This window comes from Gavialis gangeticus, unplaced genomic scaffold (genome assembly GCF_001723915.1).
Source record: "Gavialis gangeticus isolate Ggan-Ray unplaced genomic scaffold, GavGan_comp1, whole genome shotgun sequence".
Classification (NCBI taxonomy): domain Eukaryota; kingdom Metazoa; phylum Chordata; order Crocodylia; family Gavialidae; genus Gavialis; species Gavialis gangeticus.
Window position 1 is genome coordinate 16473980 of NW_017728996.1, and position 15589 is coordinate 16489568.

The window sequence follows — 15589 nt, forward strand, 5'->3', positions numbered from 1 at the left end:
AAAAGAAATTAGGGCACTTGAAACATTTTGAAAGTTTCGAGATATTTCGAGTTTCAAAGCAGCCTGGTGGTGAGAGGCAGGGGAGCGCCAGGGCTGTGCTCTGAGTGGCTCTGCAGCCCCATAGAGCTCAGCATGGCAGGGAGCCTGGCGTTGGGCATGGGCTGTGCCCAGTGCTGATCCCAGGCAGCAGTGGCAGCCTCCTGTCATCCAGCACAGATCCGGGGGCTCGAACCCCCAGAGAAGTTGAGCACAGTCCGGGTGTGGGCCCCTGGATCTGCACCGGGATGACAGGAGGCTACCGCTGCTTGGGGCCAGCGGCAGCATCTGTCTTCCCCAATGCTGGGTGCGGGCTGCGCCCAACGCCGATCCCAAGCAGCAGCGGCAGCCGCCTGTCATCCGGCACAGATCCAGGGGCCCGCACCCCCAAGGGGAGTCCAGCACAGCCCTGCAGCCCTCCTGGGGGTGTGAGCCCCTGGATCTGCGTGCCGGATGACAGGAGGCTACTGTTGCCAGCAGATTTTGCTTTCAAAATTTGAGGTGCAGTTTCCAAGAAACCTCTGCACCTATCTCCTTGAACTCTGGCAGGCTTCACGCCCTCAGAAAGGTCTGCCATCCCTGCAATTTGCATCTGAATCACGCAAGGAATGACAATGTTTTAGGCATTTTCATGATTCCCCATTATAGTCTATGGGCGAAATGTTGAAATAAGCTGAAACAGCGAAACAGTTTTGACAAAACAAAATGGGACAGTGCTTCAGAATGAAACCAAACAAAACTGTCCCGTCAAAAAGGTGAAATGGACATTGAAAGGATGGTGTTTCGCACAGCCCTAGTAACTGATTCCTTAGTTTAGCCAGGGGGTAGCTCTGCACATGTAAAATATTCACTTAGTTTTTTGGGAAAGGTTTGAAAAGCCCATGCATCCCATTTGGGAAGCACTTGTTTTCAGTATTCAGCTTTGCATTTTGGTACCCAGCTGTATGACACTTATGCACTTATGCTCTTGTAAACAGAATTTCTTCTATGGTCCTAGGCAATTGAATCACTAAAACTGCATCACCACTTGTCATAAACCCAATGGGTACCAGTCTCTCCAGATGTGTTGTACTGAGAGGGTACTTCAAGCTTCCCTCCTAGAAGAAAGCAGCAATGCAATAGTGCTCTGTCTCAGTCCTGATGCACCAGTGCAGCCTCACTGAGAATTAGGTCAAAGCAAATGAAAAGCAGGAAAAACTTTGCAGCTCAGGGATTCTGTAGTCAGGGAACAGAACTGTTTTTCACAATATTAGATCAAATCCATGTCTGCATCTGTCCCTTTAGCATGTGGGATGTGGAAGCTGGAGAACCCTGAAGGAGGGAGGAAGGGACCTGAAAAACCCAATGCTTTTGGTTGCTATTCAGCAATAGTAATTTCCATGCCATGTTGGGACCCCTTTCCTCTACCACCCCCTCCACACACATACACACACACCCTTATGTCTGGAGGCTGCTGGATTTCAGCTGGACTTTAAACTATAGCCTCAGCCCCCTCAGGCTGTGAACTTGTCAGACCTTGTAACATAATAGCAACAGAAGCAAGGCTGGGGCTGCTGATTACTTGGGTAGGTGACCTGGGGAAGAAATGAGGGATCCCTGGTTACAAGAGCTTGAGACTCAAGAGCTCCATTCTTTCTGAGCCGTGGTGTCAGAGGCAGTGCTTACACTTTCGCATGCAGCGTTGAGACAATGTCTGACCGTAGTCACTGAGGACTACAGTCCTCTACTGTGGTCACTGGAATATCTTCAGGAAGGAGAAGGAAGGAGGTGTTTGGGTCCAGTGTTTTGGTTGGATTTTCAATTTAGATAACTGCACTTTGTGCTCCCCCAAAAACCCTTGGCAGTTCTACTCCATTTCTTGTCCCAAGTGGTTGGGTAACATTGCCGTGCCCTGTTAAACAGCTGGCACCTCCCACCTCAAAGCTGCTTCTCAGTGATCAGAAGTGATTTTTGTATGCCCTACCTTGCATTTGGTGACCCTCAGCTAGCACCTTCCTCAGCTTGTAGTCACAGTCCCCGGTGTCCTTGACAAACATAGCTCAGCAAAGAGAAGTGGCTCATTTCTACTGACCTGTCCGGCAAAGACCATGGAACAGCCTGGGGTGGATACTACAGGTACTCCTCACTTAACATTGTCCCAATTAACATTGTTTCATCATAACATTGCTGATCTATTAGGGAACATACTCATTTAAAGTCGTGCAATGTTCCTTACAACGTTGTTTGGCCGCCGCCTGCTAATAGGTAACTACTGCGATGTAATTGGATTTGCTTAACATCGTTGCACTTAGTCGCATTTTTCAAAGACGTAACTACGCCGTTAGGTGAGGCGTACCTGTACGAGGAACCAGAGTCCACCTGTTTAGAAGGAGCTCAGTATGATATTGCTTGTACTGCACCTGCCAAGACCTGACAGGCTGATAATGAGACTCTGCCTCAACACAAAAGGGAAAGTAATTTACATAGATTTCGCACCTCTGGCAAGAAGGAAAAATCCTGCTCCACTTTAGTGTGAATTGGAAGCAGCGTGAAAACAAGGATGTGCCCCCACATCGGGAGTGCTGGGGGAGAGGGAGTGCACAGGCTTTACACTCTGTGCTTGAGCAAGCGCATGCAAATGCGAGTTGGAAAACACAAGAGGGGAGAGAGAGCTGGGTTAGGAATTAGCATTCTGTCCTTGGCAGCTCCTTGGAGCAGGTTTCCAGCGAAGTCCTGAAGGATTGCTATCTTATGAGGAGCAGCAGTGCTCACCGATTTCATTTTGCTCTGTTTTGCCCAGAGCTCCTGCCTGTGCACCAGCTCCTCCAGTCCCTCGTCGCAGGATGAACATCAGCAATGAAACCAAATTGTCCTAAGTTTTCTTATTGTGTTGTTCCAAGATGCTGAAGGCCTCCTGGGGCCTGCAGGGCTAGTCTCACTCTGAGGCAACGGGGATCTCGGAAAATACTCCTACAGCAGAGTATGTGGAAGTGGGAAGATAATCCAGTTGGAAGCTCTTTCTAACCGGTAGAGTAGAAAGTCATTTCCCAGTCTCCCATTGCCTGAGCTGCTAGAAGCATTTGCAGTGGACTTTACCATCAACCCTGACAACACAAGAGCACTAGCATGGTCCAGGATTGATTTTGCTTGTAGTTTTATTAAGAGGCTAAATTATGGATTTGTATGGGATGGTTTGGATAGAAATGATTCTGCCTTAGGCAGGAGGCTAGACTAAAAGATCTGTGGAGGTCCATGCCAGCCCTACTTCTCTATAATTTCTAGGCAGTCTTCCACTTACAAGCACATAGCCAGAACTCTGAGCTTATCATATCTCACAAGCTGAGCACCAACCAGGGTTCTCTGAGGTCTGAACTTCAGTGGGAGACCTCCAAAGAAACCCAGTGATGATGGGAAGTCAGTGGTGGGGCATGCCTTAGTGTGATGAGGGGTGTTATACTGTGGGACATGTGCTTTGGGACTCTCGGATGGAAATTGCTACACGAAAAGTAAATGTAATCCCTACCTCTCCAATGTGGCGTGAACTTAAGGGTCTGATTCTTGTCCACCTGTGGTTTTTAAAAGCCTTTCTGCATGAGTGGAGCTATTCAGCGTGGCATTTTTGGACAGATTTCAATCTGGAAGGGAATTACATTCTGCTTCCTGAAATTCTTCTGGGACCTCCGTCTGTGTACCGAATCCTTCTGAATTTCCAACCCAGAACTTTACTTAGGAAGATGGTGGGTTTGCGCTTGAGCAAAGTAATTCCTATGGAGAGCTCTATACTTTTACTTAAGTAGTTTATGGTTTTCTGTGGACTAAAGACATTGTAGATATGCATAGAATATTCTGCTTAAATCCTCCTACACCTCTCTCCTTTTCCTTGCACCATTTTCCTTTGGCAAGAAGGCTGCCAAATAAAACAGACCCTTGGTTACATGGTAATGAGCATCGCTTTAAGTATAATTCTTTATTTACTGGTATTACAATAATTTCCAAAATGCCAGTCAGGAGCAAGACTGTGTTAGGCGCTGTAAAGGGAAAATTAATTAAATAAGTAAAAGGAGACAATCACTTCCCTGAGGAGTTAAACATCAGTCTATAAATAGATAACCTAATTTCTCCTTTAAAAGACATATAATTTAACTGCTTTCCATGTAACAGCTCAGCTGGTATAACATTAGGGGGGTGAATAGGAACAAGGAAAATAACTATTTAAGATAAAGGCTGATATTGGCAGAAGAACAAATGAGCGTAAGCTGGGCGTGAATGAGTTCAGGCTGGAAGAAAAGGTCCTAACCCTCTGAGCAGTGGGCAACCCCTTCAGATAGGAGGAGTTTGAGGTAGCCAGTGTTTAAAATGGAGCTTGAACAGCTGATGTAAGGGATTCTCTGAGGTAGTGCCTATAATATCAGTGAGCTTGATGACCCTGGGGAGTCTCTTCCAGTCGCCTACCCTAGGCTAGGGACAGAAGTTACATGTAACCTGGTTTACATGTTTGGAAACTGGTTTAAACTAGTAAGAGAAAATAAGTTCAGTGCACATAAACCAGTTTCCAAATGGTTGAAACTGGTTTAAGATAAACCTGGTTGAATGTAGCATCAGACTTAACTGATTTGGGTCAAACCGGTTTATGACACTTCTATCCCAGACCCCTTCCTGGTTCAAGTAAAATCACAGTCCCCCAGCATCCCAGCATGCTTTTCAGGCCTGGGCTGGGCTATGCTGTTTGCTCCAGAGAGCAGGGCTGGCCCTGCCCCTCTGCTCCCTAGCTGGAGCAGTGAGGGCAGTCTGACGGGGGGGTAAACCTGGCTGGGGATGCAACCCAGGCTACAAGGCAGGGAGAACTGCTCACCCCAGGCAAACCCCAGATAGGATCTGGGGCCAGGGAGAGGGGTTAAACACCCCCTCCCGTGCTTAAACTTACCAGTAGCTGCAACTGTGGCCTACAAATCCTAGAGACACCTGGAAGCAGGAAGAGGAAGTGATGAGCAACCCTGAAGAATGCTGCTGATGTAATTCTGGACTGCAAATCCCAGAGACCTCTGGGGCAGCAGGAAGAAGATGTGAACAGCTAGCCAGAGAGCCTGCTCTAGTCCCCCCAGCTTCTGGCCTGAGCCACTGCAGGCATGTGGCTGCATTGCCTGAATGAAAAGTAAATGTCTGTTCACTTCTGTTTCAATTTAATCTGTGTAGTTTAGACTAACCTGCCAAGACCAAAATGATTCAGCCTCAGGCTTTTTGACTGTCTGTACTTAGCCCTAGAGTGTGGAGAATGAGGCTGGCCTTTTTTTCTTTCTTTTGTTTCAGCCAGTAGGACCAGTTTAGTGTTTATTTCCAGAAACAAAAGTGAGAAAAAGCCCAGGGATAAGTGATGTGAAAGAGTCCCTGGAATTGATTGAAATGGTGAAGTTCACAATTCTAGTGTGGCAGTAATTTTTTTTTTTTAATTGTATAATTGTAGCAGGAAAAAACAATCTAGCTGAATGTAAATCCTTCTGAAGGAGATAATGAATCCCCAGGTGACAGATGTTCTTTTGGCTTGTCTGAGCATAACAACATATTTGTGCTGTGGGGAGTGCAAGCTTTGTGTAGAGTTGACAGAGGCAACAGGGGAGCTGTCTTTGAGAGGATGAGAGACCCTCTAGACTACCAGCGTTCAAGCAGGAATTGAGTTCTAGACCTCGCGAAGGGGCCACGTGGTCACTAGCTGATGGCCCTGGTGGGGAAAAGGTCAAGGGCAGGACTTTGAGGTACAATAAACTAAATGCACCATGCATAACTATCTTGAGGGCATGCATCTGGTGCCAGGAGAGCAGCATATTTTCTCTGCTGACAAATGAAAGGAAGATGTGATTGGAAGTGTCATGTTTTGGGGGTATGAGCAATATCCCTATAATCAATCATCCAAACCAAATTGTTTTCATTTCCTGGCATTATTTAGCAGCTCTTTGACAGCAGACAATGCAAGCTGGATTCTGATCTCATCCCTTCTTTACGCTAGCATAACCCGCAGGCTCTTAGCAGTGGTGTTGGGGTGACGGGGATTGGAATGGGGCCTCTGTGTCAAAAACAAGGCAAATGTGCTCAGAATAGCTCCTGGAGCATCTGCTAATCATTCAGGCTGTACACAGATTGCCTGCTCCTAGGAAGTTTATAAAGTGTATTACTAAGCTGAAAAACACTACAGCAGGATATTAGAGAGAGGCTACCATCTGCAGAAGGGAAGGGGCTAGACTTGACAAGAGCCCTTCATGCCATGAGGAGTTGCAGGGTCTGATATTAGATCTATCTGCTGCCTTCAGTGCCATTGTTTGTACAAGGCTGTTGAAGTGCCTGCAGATGTTGGTGAGAAAGGGACGAGCTTCAGAGAGGTGGTTTAATTCCTGTCTCTTGAATTGAGCCCCCCTGAGGGTTTCTTCTTCTCCAAGGATTTCTTTTTTATGGAGTTCCACAGAGGTCCCATCTTGCCTTCCCTCTTGTGCAAAGTATATGCAATATCAAAGCAGCCCTTTTTAAACAAGCACAGTCTGGGCTCCTCCAGAGAGTCCAGCTGGCCCCTGGCTTTGTTTTCATCTCTTTTGATCCAGATGCTGTAAATTTAGTGCATAGCTGATACCAGAGCAGAGAGGGAAGGGATCAGGCTGATCCTAGTAAACCTGGAGAAAGCAGCTGGGTGACTGAAAGGTGCCCACCCTTCCATCTTCATGTTCACCACATGCAGGCTGGCTGCATGTCAAGTGTTTGCTAGCTGATCAAATAGCAGCAGCATGCTTCTCCTTTATTTGCTGCTGGCTAAGATGATGCACACTTGCCATAGACTTGGTCTCCAGTTTTAAGGCCAGAACGAATGATTCTCAACATCTAGCCTGGCGTCTTGCAAATGCAGGCCAAAGAAACCTCACCTAGTGACTTCTGCATCATACCCATCATGTCTGGGTTAACCCTAACATTTTAGAAGAGCATTCAGTCTTGATTGGAAGACTTCACAGGGCAGATAATCTGTTGGACCCCACAGATAAGATTCTGTTGCTCCCCACACCTCCCTCCCCCAAAAAGCATACCCCTGTGGGATAACCTTTTGTGCTTTTGTCACCTCCAAGTTAAGGTCATTGTCCTGAGCTCAGCACGGGGCTATACGCTGAAGCCCTTTGGAAACAGAACTTGATGCAAAAATACAGGCAGCCCACACTGTAATCAGAGTGTCTCGTTGTTGGCCTGTTCTGTCGTGCTCTGGACCTGCACTGGCTGCCTGTGGATTTGATCTGTAGAGCCTCAAGCAGCCTGACCCTTACCTCCTTGAAAGATGTCTCTCTCCCGGCACAGCTGAGACCAGAGTAGCATTCAAAGTGGGGCTCCACTGGTTTAACAGAGAGGGAGCTGCCAGCCAGCCACTTCCTTAGGCACTCACTCCTCACCCCACTTCAAATTAACTTAAATATGTTGTCCACCAGGGCACGATACAGGGTTAATCCTTTTAAAGAAAGCTTTTGGAGGAGATCAAGGTGGAGGGATTATATTTAAGGAGTCCTTTTCCCTTTACAAAGCGGCTTGATTGTTTGCTGCTTTATATAGCTAAGGTTGCTGCTGGTTTTTTTTTATCCTTCCTGTTTAGATGGCTTTCAAGCAATTGTCAAAGGTGTTTAGTGCTTTGGAGAGGGACCTTATTTGTTGGTTTGCTATAAAGCTAAATAAATACAGCGCTGGAAGGCAGCACAAATAGCACTGCCAGATACAAAAGCATCAAGATTGCCTAACAAAATGAAGTAAATAGACAGTGCCTCTGATTTTATAACTGGTGCCATAGATTAGTACTAAACAAATGCTTATCTCTCTCCATCTCCACACCTTATCTGAAAAATGGGGATTGTAGTACTTCGTCCCTTTGTTTGTCTTCCTAATTAAACCTGTTTCTCATGGAGCGGGCAATGGGCCTTGCTGCGCGTATGTGTAGGGCCTTCAGATGAAGGTCCTGATCTCAAAGGGGATCTCTAAGTGTTACTGGAATATAGGCAATGCGTGGATGACCGTATTCCCTGAAAGCAGCTAAATGTACAGGCCTAATGGAGATTGCGGCTGAGGCATATACCTGTCAGACAAAGCAATGCTATCAGCCCCATGCTTTCATCCCCGCCATCCTCTTCCTTTTTTCCCACCCCTTGCAAGGTAATAAATCTTTCCCTTAATCTCTGTGGCTGATGTTTCTGAGCACATTTAATTAAGTACATCTTTAACTCCACTCTCCTCGGCCACCTCTCATCATTCATCTTGCAGAGGGCAGACTTCATGGGAACAGGAGGAGGTTAGAAACTCCCGGGTTTGGGTGGAAAGAGACCAGCATAAAGTGAATGGTTCTTCTGGATACTTCTTGCTCACTTGATGAGAGGTTATTTGGACATGAGGAAAAGGGGAAGAAATCCCTGGAATTCAGTCAAGCACGACCACAGTCAAGCACTGTCCCAGTGACAGGTAGGTACTATGGTGATGGGGCCAAGTGAATGCCTAGATAAGAGAGAAGTGCGGTGCGACTTGTGACCAGTCCCTGATGCTTGTGTGCTGCTTTATGCAAGGCGTTCCTCACCAGGTAGCCTCTCCTAGCCCACTTTCCTATTTCTTTGGACTATAGTACTGTGACTTGAATTTCTGGCTCTGAAAACCCCCTGGGCCCACAAAAGCCAGGTGTTGCAATGCCATCCATAGAGGGCAGAATTTCTGCTGCGTATTCTGAATGAGCCATGCAGCAGGAGCTTTCATTCGTCCCTGAGCTTGTCAGAGATAACTTGTACTTGGGTGGAAGATACAGTTTGTCTTGCTATTGTGAGCCGCTGAGTGCGTAGGTAAAAACAGGCCCCTTGACTAACCTGGGCCTGTTAGCATCAAGCTTCATCTGAAGTTCTGCAGAGCCATGAGGTTTTTTAGGAGCTGTAGGAAGGGATGGAAAGGTTTGGGCATTTCTTCTGCTTGAGTGTTTATGGTGATGTGTTTCCTCGCTGCCGACTGTATTGCCCAGCAGGACCAGAACCATGCAACTTTGCGTGAGGCTGCAGTGGGCACGTTCTGGGTTGTGGGAATGGGGATACCAGCATACTTTGCTACTATCTGCTGCACTGATCCACTGGGCTGGGTGGGCCAGTTCTTAGGAGGCCCCTCTGGGCATTACTGCCCGTGAATCTGAAGGGAGGGGGACAAAGGCAGGAACATTTCTTCCCCTCTCACTTGATGTTGTCTTGTTCTGAGTACTTGACCACTCTCTTTTCATAAAGATTTACCAGCACTTCCATCCCACTTTCAAGTTTGCTTGACTACCTACAGCTAGTTCTTTCCCTCGCTGTGCTGACTAACATCTGGGGCAAGAGGAATTACGGTGACTGCTGGACAGCATGTGTGCACACATTTATGAACCTGAGGGATATTTATACACATAACTTTTCGCCCCATGGTGCACCGGAGATCCGGTGAGTCAGAGCAGACTTGATTAATCGAGTGGGGTAGGGGAGTAATGCGCTGCGTTACTTCGCATGCAGTTGTATAAGCACCGAAATGCGTGTCAGCATGCAGAAAATGGCAGCAGTGTGCTTTTGAACTAAAACGCCTCCGATGTGTTTTAGTTCAAAGCTGACATTTTCTCAGCACTGACGTGCATTTTGCCGCTTATACTCCTGTATGCGCCACAGCGCTGGGTGCTTTCAAAAGCATCCAGCACTGCAGCACAAGCATGTATACAAATGCCCCTGGTGGTGCATACAGGCAACCTCTTCTCAGCGCTCTTAATTGGTTCCTGAAAAACCGAGCGTTAAGTGAAACAAGCATTAAGCAAAATCGAAAGTATTTGACGATCCAAGATGGCGACCACAACTGTTTTTAATGACCCAAGATGGAGACTGCGAGCGTTATAATGAAACTCGCTGAGCGCTAAGTGAAGTCAGGTATCAATTTAAAATGAGTGTTATAGCAAAATAGCACTAAGCGAAACAGCGTTAAGCAGGGGTTGCCTGTACAGCTTTGTCAGGACCTGGAATACATCCAAATACATGCTATTAAATAAATGCTACCAAATACATCCCTGTCTGGACTTGGGGAATTCAACCTTTGAGGAAACGTATTGCTCCCATCCATTCCTCTGTTCCAGTGGTCAGACCCATATCATTACTGGAACGGGGGTGCCAGTGGAGGTCCTTGAGACTCATTTCTCCTAAATGATGGAAAGAGAAATTTCTTGGGTCATTAACAGCAGTTTGCCTTTAACCAGAGGAACTCATGAAAGCTAATTTTAAAAGTTCCATGAGAACAGCCCATTGCTGAAAAGAGCATGGTGATTATTCAGCTACCTGAGGAGAGGCCATGATTATGATGTGACAATGGAGTCTACAGTCACAGCAATTCAGTTCTGAACAAAGGGAGGCCCTGCCTGCTGGAATGCATTCTGGGATCAGGGGCCTCTGTGTATGGAAAGGGGGAGAACATGTATAAGAATATTAGAAATGATGGACACAAAACACTAATTGTCTAATTTCCCCTTCCTCTTGATGTAACCAGTAAACACAGTGTTCTTTTAGTTACAGCTAACTGACTGATTCAGAAAGAGATCTGTGTAGATTTTAATGAGCAAAGATAGTGATCTCATTCGGCTGTAATACGAGGAGACATAGTTTTATTGTTCCCAGGTATTCAGCCAAATACCAGTTGCTTCATGAAAACAATCACAAAGTCAAGAATTTCCCAAACTTTGCCACAGAATAGTTCTTTGTTGTAATGTTCACATCATGCCAGAAAATGTTTAACTTGCTGTTCATTATCTACTATCCTTTTTTAATGATATTTCTGTGTAAAACCCGTAAGGCAGCTAATCGCAGATCAGAAGCAATACCCTATGACTTAACTCCTCACACACCATAAAAAAGCTAATTTCCAATAAGATGTGGGCTGATACTTGATGGCATGAACCGTTTGGCAAATATCTGCAACTGATGACTCACAGACCAAATAATACAATAATTTGTCCCCAGAGAATAATTTGACCAGCCTTCTTCACAATGTGTGATATGCAATGGCATGACTCAACATTGCAGTCTTGTCTCCTCACATCAGCATTACCCAAGACATGACGCCAGCTAACTCCAAATGGCGGAGAAGTGAGTTATAAGCATCCATTATGAAGCATTTAAAGTCTTGTGTTTAAAAGCCCGTTAAATCTGGCTCTCCTGTCCAGAATCCAAATTCTCTGTTTGGCCTGTGACTAAAGAGGCATTTTCCCATAGAGCTGTCCTTTTCTGTGTCTTCTCTGTTCACAAGTCCCCACTTTGCAGACAAGATGACATGTTAGTCGCAGCATCTGAGAAGCAGAGCTTTGGAGTGTGAGCAAGAGGGAACTTGGCCATGGTGGGCGTGAGCTGAGTTTGAGTGGAAGGTATTGTGGAAAGTGACTGGCAGTGCTTTTGAAGATGACATGCAGTCAGCCCTATCCAAGATCTAGCTGTTTTATAATGGCTTTTCCTTGGCAATGCAAAATACTTGAGAGCTTTGCTTGAGCAGTAGATATGGACAAATCATTCCAGTTCATAACCTGATAGGCAGAATTGCAAACTGGCACCTAATGAACAATAGTGACAGTCCTGTTGGAGAGAGTGCTTTCAATATTACATTAGGCAAGATGATTTATCCTGCCTGTGAGGCTGAGACAAACTCAGGAGAGATGTTCTCTTGGGCTTCCTGATTCTCTTTGTTTTCATTTATCTAAGAGATTAGAGCTGTGGTGAAAAGTACTGTATTTAAAATCCCAGATGCTGAAGGCTTCTGTTTCCCTGAAGAAAATGCAGAGGATGGGTGGTAGCAAATCAGTCTTTCCTACATTGGCTCTGCCTGGTCTGAGACTACTAAGAGGATATCTAGTTAGCCCAATGGTGATGGCATTTTTCCCTCTATGGACTCTGGGACTGAAATACCTAAACCAAAGATTGTTTATATCCCACACATTCTCTTCTCACTAGGGCTAGGGACAGAAGTTGCACATAAACTGGTTTAAGTGATCAGTAACTGGTTTAAGCCTGTAACAGAACAGAAGCTCAGTGCACATAAACCAGTTTCCAAATGGCTGAAACTGGTTAAAGATAAATCTGGTTGAATGTAGTATCAGACTTAACTGATTTGGGTCAAACCGGTTTATAGAACTTCTGTCCCAGACCCCTTCCTGGTTCAAGTTAAATCACAGTCCCCCAGCATCCCAGCATGCTTTCCAGCCCTGGGCTGTGCTATGCTGTCTGCTCCAGAGAGCAGGGATGGCTCCACCCCTCTGCTTCCTACCTAGAGCAGTCAGGTCTGGCTGACAAGGGGATGGGGTGGAGGGGCAAGCCTGGCTGGGCATGCAGCACAGTCTGCAGGGGAGGGGACTGCCCCGTTCCCCGCCCCCACAACAAGCCCTGGCTAGAGGCTGGGGCCAGGGAGGGGGTTAAACATCTCTTCCCCTGCTCAAAATTACTGCTGGCTGCAACTCTGGATTACAAATCCCAGGAAGCAGAAAGAAGTGATGGGAAACCCTGCAGAGTCCTGATATTGTGATTTTGGACTGAAAATGCCAGAGACCTCAGGGGCAGCAGGAAGACAAAGTGAACACAGCCAGAGACCCATGCTCTATCACCTCCCAACTTCTGGCCTGAGCCACTGCAGATATGTGGCTGCATTTCCTGCAGCAAAGGTAAATGTCTGTTTACTTCTGTTTCAATTTAATCTGTGTAGTTTAGACTAACCTGCAAAGACCAAATTGATTCAGCCTCAGGCTGTTTGACTCTCTGTACTTAGCTTAGAGCAGAGAAAAAAGAGGGTCATAAACTTATAGGCTAACAATGGATGACTTTTATTGCCTTCTGGACTACAGCAAACTATCTAAGAGCCTAGTGTTTGTCTGATGTTGGGCAATATTGGGCACTCAAAGGAATGCAGAAACCACTCCTAGTGCTCTTGAACTCACCTCTCCCTAGTAGCTGCCTGTCTGTTCCCTCCTAAAAGTCACAATACATTAATAGGCAGTATGCAGGAAATGCATGGCCCACACAGCAGCCAGCCTTTGCCTGACCTTTCACAGAGTACTGCTGCTGTCTCCCCAGCTTCTCTCTCCATACAAAAGTAGCACATGGTGCCTGGAGCCAGCAGCCCTGTTCCATAGGTGAGGGGTCCTTAACAGTGCAGACATCTGGTCCACTTTGAAGGAAGAAGGATAAGCAAAGGATAGAAATTCTTCTTCACTCCCTCCCAGTCTTTATTTCCTTCCTGAATTTCAGCCAGCATAGATCTTACAGCAGAGAATTAAACAAATCATCACAATAATGAATAATGCTCCTAACAATTGGGTAGGACCTTTTCATCCTAAGGAACCTAGCAACTAGGGCTGTGCAAAATGGCAGCCTTCTGTTTTGACTAGTTTTTCAATGTTTCAATGGAACAGCATTTCATTTTGAATTTTGTTTCAATTCAAACAGCTGTTCCATTTTGTTCCGTTGAAACAGGGTCGAAATGGCAAAACTGTTTCAACATTTCGCCCATAGGATATAATGGGGAAGGACAAAACAGCTTGTAACTTTGTCATTTCTGGCTTGATTTGGATGAAACTTGCAGGAATAGGTGTCCCCTTCTAAGGGCATGAAGCCTGCCAAGGTTCAAAGAGATAGGTGCTGGGGGGTTGGGGAAACTGCACCCCAAATTTTTAAAGCAAAACTTGTGTTACATGTATGTGTTAAGCAAAAAGTGGGGTCAAAACTGCAGGCCTGCTAGCCCTTGCTCAGGCCATGAAGCCTGCCAAGTTTCAAGGAGATAAGTGCAGGGTTTTGGGAGAAATTGCACCTCAAGCTGCAGACAAACAAAATTTGTGACATGGGTGACACTGTGTGTGTTAAGGTGCAGCAGGGTGAAAGCTGCAGGGGTGGTAGCCACTGCTGCGGCCACAAAGCCTGCCAACTGTCAAGGAGATAGGTGCAGGGGGGTCCTGGGGTCCTGCACCCCTAGCTGCTGACAGACAAAACTCATGACATGGGTGCTCGTACTAGCTGTGTTATGCACTCAATCATGATTCGCTCAGGGACCAGCTCAATACACAGTAGCTAGTGTGGATAATGAGTTAATAAGCAAGGATTAACACTTATAAAAACATAGAATAAGGAGAGGACAGAATCAATACAGAGCCAAGAACTGCTTCTGCCTCAAGACAGAGACAGTCAGTTGCACAAGCACACATCACAAGTTTTGCCTGTCAGCAGCTAGGGGTGCAGGGCCCCAGAACCCCTCTGCACCTATCTTCTTAACAGCTGGCAGGCTTTGTGGCCACAGCCAAGCCTGCAGTAGTTTCCCCCCACCCTCCCATGCCTGAAGACAGACACAGTTGCACAAGCACCCATGACACGAGTTTTGCCTGTCAGCAGCCAGAGGTGCAGAGCCTCAGAACCCAGAAGCCCTGCACCGATCTCCTTGACAGATAGCAGACTTTGTGGCCTCAGCAGGAGCTAGCAGGCCTGCAGCTTTCACCCTGCTGTGCCTTAACACACACAATGTCACCCATTTCACAAGTTTTGCTTGTCCACAGCTTGAGGTACAGTTTCCCCCAAACCCCTGCACCTATCTCCTTGACACTTGGCAGGCTTTGTGGCCTCTTCAGGTGCTACCATGCCTGCAGTTTTGACCTCACTTTTCTCTTAACACATACAACTGACATGAGTTTAGCTTTCAGGAGTTTGGGGTGCAGTTTCCCCAAACCCCCTGCACCTATCTCCTTGACACTTGTCAGGCATCATGCCCTCAGAAGGAGCTACCATTCCTGCAAGTTTCATCCACATCAGGCGAGCAATGACAAAATTATAGGTTGTTTTGTTCTTCCCCATTATAGCCTATGGGCGAAATGTCAAAACAGCATCGAAGCAGCGAAACATTTTGACTTGCCTTGTTTTGTTTTGAGGCTGTTTCAACTAGATCTGTTCCATTTCCATTTTGCTGTTTTGACCTCAAAACAGGTTGAAACAGTGTCAAAACAAAACAGGTGGCGAAATTTCGCACAGCCCTACTAGGAACTGTCTGAATGGATTGCAGCATGGGTCCAGCCCAGCCAGTGTCCTGTCTCCTGTAGTGACCAGAATTAGAATGCTTCAGAGAAAGATGCAGGAAACCCCACAAAGGATAATTATGAAATAATTTTCCTCTAGGGGAAGTTTGTTCCTAACGTCACTAGTAAATTGCTGGCTTATGCCCTGAAGCATGAGGATTTATACCCCTTATAATTAGTTTTTAGTCTTTCTAACGTGACTGTGGATATTGCAGAAATGGATACTGTCGTATCTGGCTGGATCTTTGTGCGTGTGTATGCATGTGTGTTGAATATAAATCGATCCATTTACCTAATATTGATGTTCGACTACCTTTGGAGTGGAAATACTGACAATGACTGTAGGCTAACAACAGTAGCAACCCCAGAGAACAGAGTAGACCTGGAAGAAGAGAATACTGTTTCCAACTGACCATATGGTGTAGGAGGGATATACACAGCCAAAATGCAATTACCAAGGTTGGAATTTAGCCTGGATGCTGGGACCTGACACCC

At 46.2% G+C, this 15589-nt stretch overlaps 1 long non-coding RNA gene across 1 annotated transcript; it reads right to left on the reverse strand.

The window, feature by feature from the left end:
* Window positions 1-523: 523 nt before the first annotated feature.
* On the reverse strand, window positions 524-14858 carry LOC109288359. Its single transcript, XR_002095116.1, has 4 exons — window positions 14847-14858; window positions 11692-11694; window positions 11459-11470; window positions 524-615 (listed from the first exon to the last, which is right to left on the reverse strand). It is a non-coding gene; the product is annotated as an uncharacterized LOC109288359 (long non-coding RNA).
* Window positions 14859-15589: the final 731 nt, after the last annotated feature.